This window comes from Carassius carassius, chromosome 28, assembly GCF_963082965.1.
Source record: "Carassius carassius chromosome 28, fCarCar2.1, whole genome shotgun sequence".
Taxonomy (NCBI): Eukaryota; Metazoa; Chordata; class Actinopteri; order Cypriniformes; family Cyprinidae; genus Carassius; species Carassius carassius.
In genome coordinates this window covers 24449522-24466844 of record NC_081782.1, presented here as the reverse complement: position 1 = coordinate 24466844, position 17323 = coordinate 24449522, and the positions used below count along the sequence as shown (strand labels likewise).

At 37.6% G+C, this 17323-nt stretch overlaps 1 pseudogene; it reads left to right on the top strand.

Moving 5' to 3' along the window:
- The first annotated feature begins 6213 nt into the window (after window positions 1-6213).
- LOC132107627 (period circadian protein homolog 2-like) overlaps window positions 6214-17323 on the top strand; it is a 68776-nt pseudogene continuing 57666 nt past the window's right edge.

The following is a 17323-nucleotide window of genomic DNA, read 5'->3' as shown; positions in this document are numbered from 1 at the left end:
CTCCCCTTTATAATTTTAATTTGATTTAGAAAAAAAAAAATTAAAGTTAAAAACCATTTAGAGTTTGGTCAAAAAATAAAAGACACTTGGATTAAACCACTGCAGTTAAAGATAATTTCTATGCAACCAGTCCTTTTTGAAAGTTTTGGACCCCATCGACAGCATGAGGGTAAGTATATGATTTTTGAGTGAGCGGAGTTGTTCTAAGTACAGACAAACCAGTATCTCTACTATATATGCGACAACCCATTAATATGTTAATTTACACAGACCTGCACACAAGTATTTTGTTTGACGTGAGATTGGAAATGCCATTTTTAATAATATATAAAGAACAATTTAATACTTTTTTTTTGTTTGTTTGTTTTTATCAGTCATGTCCACACAGTTCATGATCCTCATGAAAAATTACCCTTACATCCTCTGAAGCTTTATCTAAATTAAACCCTGATTATTGGTTTAAAGAAAAAACATGAAAAAGGTTTGAATACTTTTTATATACACTACTGTATACAGCAGTGGTTCTCGGCTCAATGGACTGAACTGACTGTCAGATATGAGAGACAGAGGCTCTGTCCAAAATTGTCCCCTATCCCCTTAAATACACTCTTTAAAAAGATGGTTCTTTAAAGGTTCTTTACATGTAGAAACAGTTCCATTTAGAACCATAGCATCCTGAAGAACCCTTTTAATGCTGAAATGGTTCTTTCTGTCAGGGTTCTTCATTCCCGCCCTTTTGTTTTTCAAATCTGTAACTGTCAAAGCATTTCATTAGTTTCCGGAGTTCAGTGATCCAACTACACAGACTGTCAACACACTCTAAGCAGGTAAATTATTTCCTTTTTAAATGTAAATAAAAATGTAACTTTAATATTGTATCTGGTTTTCAAACAAATATTTTCTTTTCTGTTTTGATTACATATAAGTGTGAGCAGCTCTGGCTGATGATCATCATCTTCTTCACTTCTCCAAGTAAGTAACGGAGACATTGAATTTATAATCCATATTGTTATAATTTTAAATAATTATTTATAACTAACAGAGGCTACACTCTAATAAAAGATGGCTCATTAGGCCCACTTATTTTCTGGAGTTCAGCTATCCAACTACACAGACTGTCAACACACTCTAAGCAGGTAAATTATTTATTTCTCTCCACTTCACCACTAATTAACAAAAATATTTAATTTAAGGTCCTTTTTTTAACAAATGGAAGAAGACACATTGTAACTCTGAACTCAATTGTGTATTTCAGATGCGGTCACATCTTGCAACCCCTTAGTCTGCAGAGAGATACGGCCACTCAATTACACAAAAATACACTTACAGGCATCATGGATTATGAAAATACATTATTTCACTGGAACTTACTTGTTCTTCATTTCACTATTTCGAGTTTCTATTTTGTTTTACTTCTTTTCTTATAGGGCACATTTTGAAAGTGAAAAAAAAAGTGACGTGACATACAGCCAAGTATGGTGACCCATACTCAAAATTCATGCTCTGCATTTAACCCATCTAAAGTACACACACACACACACTGTGAACACACACCCGGAGCAGTGGGCAGCCATTTATGCTGCGGTGCCCAGGGAGCAGTTAAGGGGTTCGGTGCCTTGCTCAAGGGCACCTCAGTCGTGGTTTTGCTGGCCTGAGACGAAAAAAACCCACAACCTTAGGGTTAGGAGTCAAACTCTCTAACCATTAGGTCAAAACTTCCCCCTGTTTTGAGAGGACAGCCATATGTAGTGTGCCATAGTGGACATTATCAAATGCACTCAATCAACCACATAATGCACTGCAATAACGAGTGTACACTCAACGCCTAGAGAATGCCCATAATGCACTGTGAGGTTCGTGCTGAATAAATTCCCAAGTCCCGCCAGAGGATGGCACCTGCAGCTGAATTTATCATTTATCTATTTTCCAAACCACTGGTCCAAAGTGGGTTTGGCTTAATACAGCATCATACAGGTATCCATTTCTTTTTAGTTATTAAATTGTTTAATTAAGGTTTATACATTCTAGTTTCCATGACAGAGTTCAATATAAGTCTTTTCTTAACTACTAGTTAATAGAAAATGTGAAGACCATTGGCTACCCCGGACTGGAGATAAGAACCACTGGTATACAGTATACAATCCTCGTTTTGGAGAACAAACCCACCTTATTCAACTAATCAAGGTCTTCAGGTTTACTTGTAAACTAAAGGTAGGTGTCTTGAAGCAGGTTAGAGTTAAACTTGTAGACCTATCATAGAATTCAACAAAACAGTAATGAGCACAAGGAGAGTAAACTGAATGAACTCAATGAATCTTACTGGGTCTTTCTGACTTGTTTATATCAATAATGTAAATGTGATGAGGGATGGAGGAAAAATTTGCAAGTATGGGGCATTTATCTTTAAAGTGAAACAAGGCCTTAGTCCAGTGACTCACTGAAACAGCTTTATCACATCATACTTTATAAGTGTGATGGTTTTTAAAGCATAATATCGTAAACTGAAAAGTTGTAATCACTTGTTGATGGGGATGGTCCGCCTGGAGCAGCTTGAGTCATCTTTAGATACATTATCTAATTTAATTATAACATATTATTACTATATTTAGATTTTCACAGAATGCTAAAGAAAGGATGTTCATTCTAATGATCCGTCATTTGCAAGGGCGTAGATTTGGTTTGAACATTGGGGGGGTTGAACGTTGTTTGCTGCCCGTTATTTTTTTCAAAAAAAAAATGTTTTATGTGTATTGTTATTGGATAATTTATTTCTTCCTATCTATATATCTATCTATCTATCTATCTATCTATCTATCTATCTATCTATCTATCTATCTGGCAACATGCTTTAACTGATTACAAATTCAACATATACAAATATGAAAGAGACAACATTTAGACATTTATTTTAAGATTTTTACATTCCACCTTAATGCCTTTTAATTTTTTTTCTAAAGGGAAACACATCTTTAAAACATTAAAGGCATTAATGTATAGCTTAACTTTACAAAACTGCTGTTTTTCTATACTGTTTCCTATTTTATTTTATTTTATTGATTGAATGGCATCTTCTTTACCTGATCACCTGCTCCTCCTCTCCCTCTGCTGATTTTTCTACCCTGCAGCTATATTTACCTCGAATCTGTTAAAAAACATGTTAAGAGATTATACACCTCATAACGTTATGAAATTTGTGTATAATCATAATTCATAAAATTCTAACATAGTAGAGATTATCAAAAGAAATTAAGTATTGAAACCGCCAGTAGGCGCCAGTGTTTCACTGTTTTAATGAGTTAGCCACTTAAATCGTTAATTCATTCAATTCGTTCAAAAGTAAGATTAATTTAGTAAGAAAATACTTTTGTCGTTGATAATTACAGACACTATTGAAAAATATACTAGCAAAACAGACAGCTGCTTTGGTAACTTGTTATACTGATAGTTATAGCTAAATACATTGCAATGGATGAGCTAGCTAAAATATATGTGGTGTGTACTAACTATTACACAATATTCTCATACCTCATTCTCAGTACATGCTTTATTTTTTTTTTTGCATCCCTCTCTGACCAGCAGTTAAATATAGTCCGCTGTGCAGCGCTTTCTTCATTTTTGGCGTTAACATTAACCGTGTGCTCTCCCATTCAAACACCACTCGCTTGTTTTGGTGAAAGTGCGACTCATTGGTTGGGCGTTACCAATCGGTTCGATGGAGGGGGAGTATTTTTTGTCTGATTTATTATGACATACTCATATTTGATTAGGAACAAAATTATTTTTACCAAATAAATGAATTCTATTTTTTCATATTATATTTTTCATTTGATCTACTGTGATTTTCATGTTGAAATATTGGGGGGATTGTAACTGATGGATTTGAATATTGGGGGGGTTTCCTCCCCCCCATCGCCCCCATAAACTACGCCCCTGGTCATTTGACTTACAGTCCTGAATATTCATAACTGAAAATATCTTAAGTATTGCAATAGACCAAATTGTGTTGATAGGAAGTGACCGTTCCAATAAATTAGAAAGTGATGATGAGGTGAGAGATAAATTAGGGTGGAGATGAGTGTTTTGAGTGTGTCCAAACGTTTTATACTAATTCATTTGATGTTTTACGTTTCACTGTCACTATTAGTATATTCTTCTGTCCCTGTTGATGTCTATGCACGTCACTGTCTGTAACCAAATCCTCTCACACACAGATAGTTCCTTGAAATGGTTAGGTAATCATCCACAATAATCCATAATCGGGTGTTTGCATTTCATTCATTCTGTCAAAGATGGGACACAGCAATCCTTGTGTATATGACGTGTGAATCAGAGGGTGTCACCCCTTACTGTTACAGTAGTGAACGTAAGCCTAAACTACGAAATCGCTTAACAGTGGACATGTGCATCAGGACACCGGTACCATTACAATCCAAATCAGGTTAATCAAAAAGTTATGTCTAATAAAGAACGCAACAAAAAACGAACGTAATTTTGTACCACTGTCTAAAAATGAAGCATGCAGCGGGGAGTAGAAGTACTTGGTTAACAAGCAATTCTATTTTGTCTTTATATAATGTTGCTACGTTACCGTCATTTTGAACTTTATACGGTTACTCTACTTTCCGAGATCATAGCATCAGCATGGGATTCCACGTGCGGCGCCTTAATGATTTATATAAAAATAAACTGGCAGGGTCATACACCAATGAGCGCGAACTGACGTCACTAGGTAGCGTTTTCCAAGGGAAACCCTAGTGCTGCAGCCAATAGGAAGTAAAAGGGGAGGAGCCAAAATTGAGGTCAGAGCTTGAGCATCTGCCGTAGCAAGGACCGGTGAAGTTGTACAGTATGTCAGGATTTATACGTGCCTCGCTGTAACAAAAGTAAGCTGGGATAACACTGAAACACTGATATCACCAAAGAGGTGGATCGGGAATCAAGTGTGCTCTTGCTGGTTTGTGACTTTAGAACCCCTTTATTTTTTAAATTGAAAATGTTGCATGACCTGTCGTGTATCGCGCATGCGCGGAAATTTTCTTGTCGCTCTGTTTTGTGTAGTATTCATTTATTTTTTTTTATCTTTGCAATGATTGTTACATTATTAATACAATAGTATGTGCTGGTTTTCCTTTTTACAGTCTGTACGAGAATTAAAAAGATTATAAAACGAATTTTGTTGGTGGTATCACGACTTTTTTACATAACTATGTCAGTGTACCGTGCAGTGTATTGCAGGTCAACGTGTGTGAGTGTAAAGAGGCGGACTGGGTGGTGGGGTTGGGCTGAAAATAAACCAAATGTATTTAAATACATTAAACCATTTTTAAAAGAGTAATGTTTCATTATATGTGCACTGATATTAATAGTTTTAATGTAATTTCTCAGTACATTTAGCCTAAATGCAAGCTCTATGAAAGACAAAGATGAACTCATGCAAGAAAAGAATGTTTTCACATGGGACGTCTTGCATTCCCACGGCAAAAAAAGTGCACCTAAAAAAACCCGTCAAAAATAGTAACTGACAAAATATAATTTTTGTCGGCCCTAAAAGTTTTGATTGACTGGAACTATATCCAATGGATGTTTGCTTATTATGTATTATGTTACATTTTTTCAGCAGCACAACTAAAGATTTTAAGTTGCATGTTTGTTTAGGGTTTAATATTTGTATACGTTGAAATAAATTTGTAGTGACTGCCCTCAAAATTGGTATTTTGTAATTTAGTTGGTGAAACTAGACTATTTCAAGCATCTATCAGAAACATTAGTCAGTGTGAGTCCGGTGTGTGCATCCAACTGCATTTCCCATGTGATTGATGCTTGTACAGTAATCTATGGTTTCTATATATATCAATGAATAATAATAATAATAAAAATCTATATAATAATAATACAAATCATAGTATTAGGTAACTAGTGGAGGCTAATAACTATCTAGCAGCACTACGTAAATTACTAAAGTTATGAGGGTCTGTATCACCATGGCATTAGTTTTAACTAAGAAATTAAAAACATGCACATTTAAGTCGTTGTATGCACAAATTGCATTTTTTATGTATTTTTTTTTTATACATTCATAGATCCAGACAAAAAATGAACACTGTCATTGTCTCGCATTGACTCAACAAATAAAGATTATTTTGGGTGAAAATAAAAAGCATTAATGCATTAACCATATCTTACTAATTGTTTTCACAGCTACAACATGTAACTGGGTCAGGGGACCTTTGACCTGAAATGTAAGGCTTGACCTTGTCCATGTCAGGTGAGACAGAGCCAAAGCCTTACCTGTACAGCGGTGAGTCTGAGTCCTCGTTTGGCTCCATGTCTCACCTGCACCGCATGGGCGGGGCATCTGAATGGAGTGACAGTAGTCACGACCCACCCACTTCTATGAGGCCTCAAACACAGATGCATGAGGACATGGAAATGAGGGGAAGTGGCTCTAGTGGAAGTGGCACTGAATCTCACAGTAACAAGTCCCACAGTAATGAGTCACATGGTAATGAGCGTTAAGCGAAAAGCGCAAAGCGTTAGCACTCGTTAGCTTGTCATTTAGCGTTTTCATTCGAACCTATCGCTGTTTTTTTTTCTCCTCTCCCTCGCTCCAGTTTTTCACAAGTTCATCAAACAACCGCAGTAAGAATATTTAATCAAGCACGGTGAGTAATGGCTTCTCCCGTCATTGATACTTGCACCTCTTGCCACATGTACAGTTTATCTATCTCTGTCGCTGATGAGGGATTCACATGTGATAAATGCAGGGAAATAGTTAGGCTGACAGAGAAGATTTCAGAATTAGAGACACGCATCCAAACTTTAATTGAGGACAATAAGAATGTTAGGGCTCTAGATACGGCTTTGGATGCGTCTAGCTCAGGGATACCTGTACATTGTTCGGTTCCGGAAACAGAGCCCCAGCAGCAGGGCAACTGGGTGACGGTGAGGCAGCGTAGTCGTGGGTCAAAACACCGCTCTTCTGTTCCGATCAAAACATTAAACAGGTTCTCCCCACTCAGTGATGCACCCACTGAGAAACCTGATGAAAGTGCTCTAGTTATTGGTGATTCAATTGTACGGAACGTGAATATAGAGACACCAGCCACCATAGTCAAATGTTTACCGGGAGCCAGAGCGCCTGACATCTTGGCAAATTTAAAAGTGCTGGCTAATGCTAAACGTAAATACAGTAAGATTGTTATTCATGCCGGCGCTAATGATGTTCGACTTCGCCAGTCGGAGATCACTAAAAATAACATTAAAGAGGTGTGTGAACTTGCAAGCACGATGTCAGACACTGTAATATGCTCTGGTCCCCTCCCTGCTTACCGTGGTGATGAGATGCATAGCAGATTGTCATCACTCAATGGCTGGATGTCTAAGTGGTGCCCACAGAATAACATAGGTTTCATAGACAATTGGACGAGCTTTTGGGGCAGACCTGACCTGTTTAAAAGAGATGGTCTTCATCCCTCCTGGGGTGGCGCCACTCTTCTCTCTAGAAATATGGCAAATAGTCTTAGTGTTTATACTTGACTAGCTGGGGCCCAGGTCAGGAAGCAGACAGACTGGCTAAACCGACCGTCTGCTAGCTGCCTCCCGTCACAGAGGTCAGTTAATTCTCCGCACATAGAGACTTTTTCACCTAGATATCACACTATAGAGACTGTGTCTGTTCCCCGAACTAGAAAAAACAAAAAACGTCCAAACCAAGTTAAGATTAACAATTTAATTGAGGTTCAACAAATAAAAAACAGAAGCAATATGGATAAACAAATGATAAAGCTTGGCTTATTGAATATCAGATCCCTTTATACGAAAACACTTTTTGTAAATAATATGATCACTGATCATAATATAGATGTACTCTGTTTGACAGAAACCTGGCTAAAACCTGATGATTACATTATTTTAAATGAGTCCACCCCCCAAGATTACTGTTATAAAAATGAGCCGCGTCTAAAAGGCAAAGGTGGAGGTGTTGCTTCAATTTATAACAACGTTTTCAGGATTTCTCAGAGGGCAGGCTACAAGTATAACTCGTTTGAAGTAATGGTGCTTCATATAACATTATCCAGAGAAACAAATGTTAATGATAAATCCCCTGTTATGTTTGTACTGGCTACTGTATACAGGCCACCAGGGCACCATACAGACTTTATTAAAGAGTTTGGTGATTTTACATCCGAGTTAGTTCTGGCTGCAGATAAAGTTTTAATAGTTGGTGATTTTAATATCCATGTTGATAATGAAAACGATGCATCCGCATTTATAGACATTCTGAACTCTATTGGTGTTAGACAACACGTTTACAGGACCTACTCATTGTCGAAATCATACTCTAGATTTAATACTGTCACATGGAATTGATGTTGATGGTGTTGAAATTATTCAGCCAAGTGATGATATCTCAGATCATTATTTAGTTCTTTGCAAAATTCATATAGCCAAAAATGTAAATTCTACTTCTTGTTACAAGTATGGAAGAACCATCACTTCTAACACAAAAGACTGCTTTTTAAGTTATCTTCCTGATGTATCCAAATTCCTTAGCATATCCAAAACCTCAGAACAACTTGATGATGTAACAGAAACTATGGACTCTCTCTTTTCTAGCACTTTAAATAAAGTTGCTCCTTTACGCTTAAGGAAGGTTAAGGAAAACAGTTTGACACCATGGTATAATGAGCATACTCGCACCCTAAAGAGAGCAGCCCGAAAAATGGAGCGCAGCTGGAGGAAAACAAAACTAGAGGTATTTCGTGTTGCTTGGCGGGAAAGTAACATATCCTACAGAAAAGCATTAAAAACTGCTAGATCCGATTACTTTTCTTCTCTTTTAGAAGAAAACAAACATAACCCCAGGTATTTATTCAATACAGTGGCTAAATTAACGAAAAATAAAGCCTCAACAAGTGTTGACATTTCCCAACACCACAGCAGTAATGACTTTATGAACTACTTTACTTCTAAAATCGATACTATTAGAGATAAAATTGCAACCATTCAGCCGTAAGCTACAGTATCACATCAGACAGTGCACTATAGACCCCCTGAGGAACAGTTCCACTCATTCTCTACCATAGGAGAGGAAGAATTGTATAAACTTGTTAAATGATCTAAACCAACAACATGTATGTTAGACCCTATACCATCTAAGCTCCTAAAAGAGGTGCTTCCAGAAGTCATAGATCCTCTTCTGACTATTATTAATTCCTCATTGTCATTAGGATATGTCCCCAAAACCTTCAAACTGGCTGTTATTAAGCCTCTCATCAAAAAACCACAACTTGACCCCAAAGAACTAGTTAATTATAGACCAATCTCGAATCTCCCTTTTCTGTCCAAGATACTAGAAAAGGTGGTATCCACACAATTATATTCCTTCTTAGAGAAAAATGGTATATGTGAGGATTTCCAGTCAGGATTTAGACCGTATCATAGTACTGAGACTGCTCTCCTTAGAGTTACAAATGATCTGCTCTTATCATCTGATCGTGGGTGTATCTCTCTATTAGTTTTATTGGATCTTAGTGCTGCGTTTGACACAATTGACCACAACATTCTTTTGCATAGACTTGAACACTTGTTGGCATCAGTGGAAGTGCATTAGCATGGTTTAAATAGTACTTATATGACCGCCATCAGTTCGTAGCAGTGAATGAAGATGTATCCTATTGATCACAAGTGCAGTATGGAGTACCTCAAGGCTCAGTACTAGGGCCGCTACTCTTCACGCTTTATATGTTACCCTTGGGAGATATCGTCAGGAAACATGGTGTTAGCTTTCACTGTTATGCTGATGATACTCAGCTATATATTTCTTCGCAGCCCGGTGAAACACACCAATTTGAAAAACTAATGGATTGCATAGTCGATATAAAAAACTGGATGACGAGTAATTTCTTACTGCTAAATTCTGAAAAAACAGAGGTGTTAATTATAGGACCTAAAAACTCTGCTTGTAATAACCTAGAACACTGTCTAAGACTTGATGGTTGCTCTGTCAATTCTTCGTCATCAGTTAGGAACCTAGGTGTGCTATTTGATCGCAATCTTTCCTTAGAAAGCCACGTTTCTAGCATTTGTAAAACTGCATTTTTCCATCTCAAAAATATATCTAAATTACGGCCTATGCTCTCAATGTCAAATGCAGAAATGTTAATCCATGCATTTATGACCTCAAGGTTAGATTATTGTAATGCTTTATTGGGTGGTTGTTCTGCACGCTTAGTAAACAAACTACAGCTAGTCCAAAATGCAGCAGCAAGAGTTCTTACTAGAACCAGGAAGTATGACCATATTAGCCCGGTCCTGTCAACACTGCACTGGCTCCCTATCAAGCATCGCATAGATTTTAAAATATTGCTTATTACTTATAAAGCTCTGAATGGTTTAGCACCTCAGTATTTGAATGAGCTCCTTTTACATTATAATCCTCTACGTCCGCTACGTTCTCAAAATTTGATAATACCTAGAATATCAAAATCAACTGCAGGCGGCAGATCCTTTTCCTATTTGGCGCCCAAACTCTGGAATAACCTACCTAACATTGTTCGGGAGGCAGACACACTCTTGCAGTTTAAATCTAGATTAAAGACCCATCTCTTTAACCTGGCATACACATAACATACTAATATGCTTTTATTATCCAAATCCGTTAAAGGATTTTTAGGCTGCATTAATTAGGTAAACCGGAACCGGAAACACTTCCCATAACACCCTATGTAGTTGCTACATCATTAGAAGAATGGCATCTACGCTAATATTTGTCTGTTTCTCTCTTGTTCCGAGGTCACCGTGGCCACCAGATCCAGTCTGTGTCCAGATCAGAGGGTCACTGCAGTCACCCGGATCCAGTACGTATCCAGACCAGATGCTGGATCAGCACCTAGAAAGGACCTCTACATCCCTGAAAGACAGTGGAGACCAGGACAACTAGATCCCCAGATACAGATCCCCTGTAAAGACCTTGTCTCAGAGGAGCACCAGGACAAGACCACAGGAAACAGATGATTCTTCTGCACAATCTGACTTTGCTGCAGCCTGGAATTGAAGTACTGGTTTCGTCTGGTCAGAGGAGAACTGGCCCCCCAACTGAGCCTGGTTTCTCCCAAGGTTTTTTTCTCCATTCTGTCACCGATGGAGTTTCGGTTCCTTGCCGCTGTCGCCTCTGGCTTAGCTTGTTGACTTGATTGCAAATAAATGCACAGACACTATTTAACTGAACAGAGATGACATAACTGAATCCAATTATGAACTGCCTTTAACTATCATTTTTGCATTATTGACACTGTTTTCCTAATGAATGTTGTTCAGTTGCTTTGACGCAATGTATTTTGTTTAAAGCGCTATATAAATAAAGGTGACATTGACATTGACATTAATGAGTCTGTGGGGAGTTCCAGTGGAAACGGAAAAGATTCTGCAATCATGACATCATCAGGGAGTAACAAGAGGTGAGGGGATACAAGACGTGTATCAATGTCAATGTGTAACATAATACAGTTGATTGTTGAGATGCAGGATGGTACCAGTTGCATTTGTATTAATTGAGAGTGCGAGTCTGTTGTGTGATATGAGGGACGTGAAAGTTTATTTGACTATGGCATATTTGATATCATTGTTCTAGATAAGACTCAAGGAATCTATCAAGACCAGTAGGCAAAAATATTGAGAAGCTATTGGACTTTTTTTTTTTTTTTTATAATGTTTCCCCAAAACTTTTTCAGTAGCTTCAGTTTATAGTGACATATACAGATATGTAATGATACACTATGTCTGTAAAAAAGAAAGCACTTTTTATGTCTAAATTCTAAATGGCCAACAGGCAACATTTAGAAATTTGGTATCGTTCGACTCTGTATGTAGCACTGAATCTAAATGGACTATCTCATGTTTTTTGTCCAAACAATTCAAAAGTTATAAGCAAAAAAGCCATTTCCCATATGTCCTGACCACTTGAAACTGTGCAGGTTCCCTCAGGTTATGGTTATCCAAGTTTAGTTTGAATAGCCAAAAGCATTGCAGTCAGCAATATAACCTCACAGCCATTTTGGCATTCTCTTAGGTCATTCGCTCACATGTTATTTGAGAGTGGTTTGACTAAATAACTTTAATTCCATAACTTTGTATTGGCATGTTCTAAAGAAGATATGATTAGTTTTTAATGAAAATCAGAGCAACGGTCTAGAATATTTTTGGGGAAAAATAATCAAAGTTATTCGCATAAACCTGAGTGTAATTTTTGGACAGGTGGTAGCACTATCAGTTTTGAGATTTGAGTTTTATGTGGTTAAAGGGATACTCCACCCCAAAATGAAAATTTTGTCATTAATCCCTTACCCCCATGTCGTTCCAAACCCGTAAAAGCTTAGTTCATCTTCAGAACACAATTTAAGATATTTTGAATGAAAAACCGCGAGGCTTGTGAGTTGTGACTGTCCCATAGAGTGTCAAGTAAAATACACTGTCAAGGTCCACAAAAGTATAAAACGCATCATCAGAATACTCCATCTGCCATCAGTGGGTTAACTGTGAAGCAACAAGAATACTTTTTGTATGAGAAGAAAACAAAAATGACTAAATTCAACAATTCGTCTTCTCTGTCTCTCCCCACATCACCGTATCTTCTGTGTCAGCCGCGCCACAATACGTAAATTCACATTTCTTCTCATACAAAAAGTATTCTTGTTGCTTCATAACGTTAGGGTTGAACCACTGATGGCAGATAAACTATTGTAGCGATGCTTTAAATACTTTTCTGGACCTTGGCAGTGTATTTTACTTGGCAGTCTATGGGACAGTCAAAAACCTCCGGTTTTCATCCAAAATATCTTAAATTGTTTTCCTAAGACAAACAAAGCTTTTAAAATGTTATTATTATTGTTGTTTTTGATATTGTTATCATGCATCCACTTAAACCAAAGTGAGTGAAGCCCTGAGTTTCAAGTTCCTAAGTTTGTATTCGACAAGAGTGATCAATAAAATCCCCATGACAAACTAGATGCTGATATTTGATTCTGCAACATTTATTTAATAAAGTATTTTGAAGCATAATAATCACACTAGGCATCAAGGGAATAACCTGTTTGGGTACAGAGTAGCATCTTTAGTCCTTTCTGGCTGGTATGCTGGCCTCTGTAGGCAAAATTCAATTCATCATGTTTGTTATCAAAACAACAAAATATATAATATTTATATATTATTTTTAGACCCTTTGGCTTAAAAGGCTGACTTTGCAAACAATTTAAGGCTTTTAATACTAACATTTACAGGAATTAAATAAAAATAAAAAAAGTTTTAGTTATGCTGAAATTGAACTTTTACATTTCTTGAAAAAGCATCAGTAAGCACTATATTAGACCCTGCCAACAATGGCAGCCTAATATAAAATAAAGCATTAAGTAGGATCTTGATAATATCTCCTCGTCTAGGATTCTTCAGTCACTTTATGTCTGTTTTACTTACATTTGTTGTTCTCTTCACCTCTTATATTTCCTCTGTATCTCAAACTTTCAAAGTTTTTCCCCTCCCAGTAGCAACAATGCATTCAGCTTGGTCAGTTCAGAGCAAGACAACCCATCATCCAGCGGCTGCAGGTAACAAAACTACAGGCATTAAAGGGCTAGTTCACCCAAAAATTATGTCATTAATAACTCACCCTCATGTCGTTCCAAACCAGTAAGACCTCCATTTATCTTCGGAACACAGTTTAAGATATTTTAGATTTAGTCCGAGAGCTCTCAGTCCCTCCATTGAAACTGTGTGTACGGTATACTGTCCATTACATTACATTACATTTATTCATTTAGCTGACGCTTTTATCCAAAGCGACTTACAATTGCTATATATGTCAGAGGTCGCACGCCTCTGGAGCAACTAGGGGTTAAGTGTCTTGCTCAGGGACAGATTGGTGTCTCACAGTGGATTCGAACCCGGGTCTCTCACACCAAAGGCATGCGTCTTATCCACTGTGCCAACACTACCCCTGTCCATGTCCAGAAAGGTAAGAAAAAAATCATCAAAGTAGTCCATATGACATCAGAGGGTCAGTTAGAATATTTTGAAGCATCGAAAATACATTTTGGTCCAAAAATAGCAAAAACTACGACTTTATTCAGCATTGTCTTCTCCTCCGTGTCTGTTGCGAGAGAGTTCAAAACAAAGCAGTTTGTGATATCCGGTTCGCGAACGAATCATTCGATGTAACCGGATCTTTTTGATCCAGTTCACCAAATCGAACTGAATCATTTGAAATGGTTCGCGTCTCCAATACGCATTAATCCACAAATGATTTAAGCTGTTAACTTTTTTAATGTGGCTGACACTCCCTCTGAGTTCAAACAAACCAATATCCCGGAGTAATTCATTTACTCAAACAGTATACTGACTGAACTGCTGTGAAGAGAGAACTGAAGATGAACACCGAGCCGAGCCAGATAATGAACAAAAGACTGACTCGATCGTTCACGAGTCAAGAACCGTTTCTGTCAGACATGTCCGATTCGAGAACCGAGAAGCTGATGATACTGCGCATGTGTGATTTAGTGTGAAGCAGCCTGACACACAGAGCGTCTGAAGCCAACTGATTCTTTTGGTGATTGATTCTGAACTGATTCTGTGCTAATGTTATGAGCCCAGGTAAACCGAAGGCTTGAATCAAGGGCAATGATGCCATTACGTCGAGCGCAAAAGAACCGGTGAACCGTTTTCTTCAACCGATTTATTGAATCGAACTGTCCGAAATAACTACTGGTGATCCGAAAACCGATGCAACCGGTTCTTGACTCTTGAACGAGTCATTATCTGGCTCGCCTCGGTGTTCATCTTCAGTTCTCTCTTCACAGCAGTTCAGTCAGTGTACTGTTTGAGTAAATGAATTACTCCGGGATATTGGTTTGTTTGAACCAGATATCACAAACTGCTTTGTTTTGAACTCTCTCAAAACAGACACGGAGGAGAAGACAATGCTGAATAAAGTCGTGGTTTTTGCTATTTTTGGACCAAAATGTATTTTCGATGCTTCACAATATTCTAACTGACCCTCTGATGTCACATGGACTACTTTGATGATGTTTTTCTTACCTTTCTGGACATGGACAGTAGACCGTTCACACAGTTTCAATGGAGGGACTGAGAGCTCTTGGACTAAATCTAAAATATCTTAAACTGTGTTCCAAAGATAAATGGAGGTCTTACTGGTTTGGAAAGACATGAGGGTGAGTTATTAATGACATAATTTTCATTTTTGGGTGAACTATCCCTTTAAATAACTATAATACAGTTGTATCATTTAATTAAGAAGTCAATCAGCTCCTCTTTTTGAACTAGTACTTATTTGGTAAGTTAGAAAATGTTTTACACTGAAACCCTTTCTAAGAAAAACAGTAAGTACAATAGGATTAATACTAGTGTCATCTTGCGTGTTGTCTCTGCAGTAGTGAACAGTCAGCAAAGGCTAAGACTCAGAAGGAGCTTTTTAAGACCTTAAAAGAGCTGAAATATCACCTGCCTGCTGACAAACGAAGCAAAGGCCGGGCAAACACACTTCACACACTCAGATATGCCCTGCGCTGCGTCAAAGAAGTTAAAGGTCAGACAACCTGAATACATGTATAGTTTTGTAATTGATCTATGAGTATGTCATGATCTATGGTGTCGAACGCAGCACTAAGATCAAGTAAAACTAGCAATATTTTAACTAAAGTTAAGCAGTTAGTCAAAAATCTATAATCTTACCTGATGTGCCCCATGCTTTCTCTAATCTGAGATATAGTATGCACTTAACCCTGGAGGCAGGTTTGCAGAAACATAATCCTTCAAATAATCTACTTGAGAAAATAATTTCAGAGTAAGTCAGAATAAATCAAATGTAACAATTTATTATTAGTCAGGTAAATATCTATTATGCGAATTATACAGCCAATTTAAAATTATAAAACTCAATACAAAACATCAATTTCTCAAAGATTAAAAATTATAAAACTCAATACAAAATTATAAAACTCAATACAAAACATCAATTTCTCAAAGATTAATCTAAGGGTAAGATGTATACCTGACTTTTAGAAAAATACATAGTATGGAGTGTGTGAACACAATTCATACCATGGGCTCTTTTCCGGCTACAGAAGGCCCTGATCCTCTTTCAAAATTTCCTTAAGTAACCTCAGACCAAAACAAACATCCCTCAAGTTGGAGACAAAAGAGCTAACAATTGGTATTTGAATTGATCATGTAGAGATATCACCTCTTGAAAAAAAAGTAATTTTGCATGAAAGACACTAGGAAAACAGATCTTTGGGTATCAACAGCTCCTTTGAATCTCATTCAGTTACTGTTACCTACCCTCCTAAAATCCATTTTGTAGTTGTATATCGACCCCTAGGACCACTAGGTAACTTTTTGGATGAATAAGATGTGCTGCTCTCAACCTTTCTGGAGGATTGTACTCTCCTAGTTATGCTTGGAGACTTCAACATCCACCTAGATAAACCTCTATCTGCAGACTCCCACACTCTGCTTGCCTCTTTTGATCTCAACCGAGTGTCAACTACTGCTACTCACAAATCAGGCAACCAACTGCGCCTTATTTATAGACGACACTGCTCCACTGATCATGTACTGGTTACTCCACTGCACACCTCGGATCACTTCCTCCTCACTCTTAACCCCAACATGGTTCCTGACACATCACCTACCCCTCCACATGACACTGTTTGCCCCTTTGTCTTCCAGGCCAGCCCATACCATCCCTTCTGCCCCTTGGTTATCTGAGCTTTATCTAGCTTTTCCAACATCGTTCTAAGCTTAGAGCTGCTGAAAGTGTGTGTCACAAATCCAAAAATAATACTGACCTTAATGTGTATTAGTTACCCCTCTCTTCCTTTTCTGTTAATGTCTCCACTGCTAAAAGGACATACTACCATAACAAAATTAACAATTTGTCTAACTCTCGCATCCTTTGTCCTCCTCCTCCTGGATCAACTCTAATAGCTGACCATTTGGCCATGTTTTTCATTTATAAATTAAAAACATCAGTGCACAATTTTCCACACCACAATCCGTCAAACACATCTCACATGCAAACATACACTCATTCACATCCTTCTCTTCACTCTCTGAGGCAGAAGTCTCCAAACTCATCCTTTCTAATCATCATACTACTTGTCTGCTTGATCCTATTCCATCTCATCTTCTTCAAGCCATTTTTCCTGCAGTTGTACCTGCACTCACTCACATCATTAAAATATCCCTCCAAACCCGTGTTTTTTTCCTAATATTTAGACAAGCTCGTATAACTCCACTAATTAAGAAACAC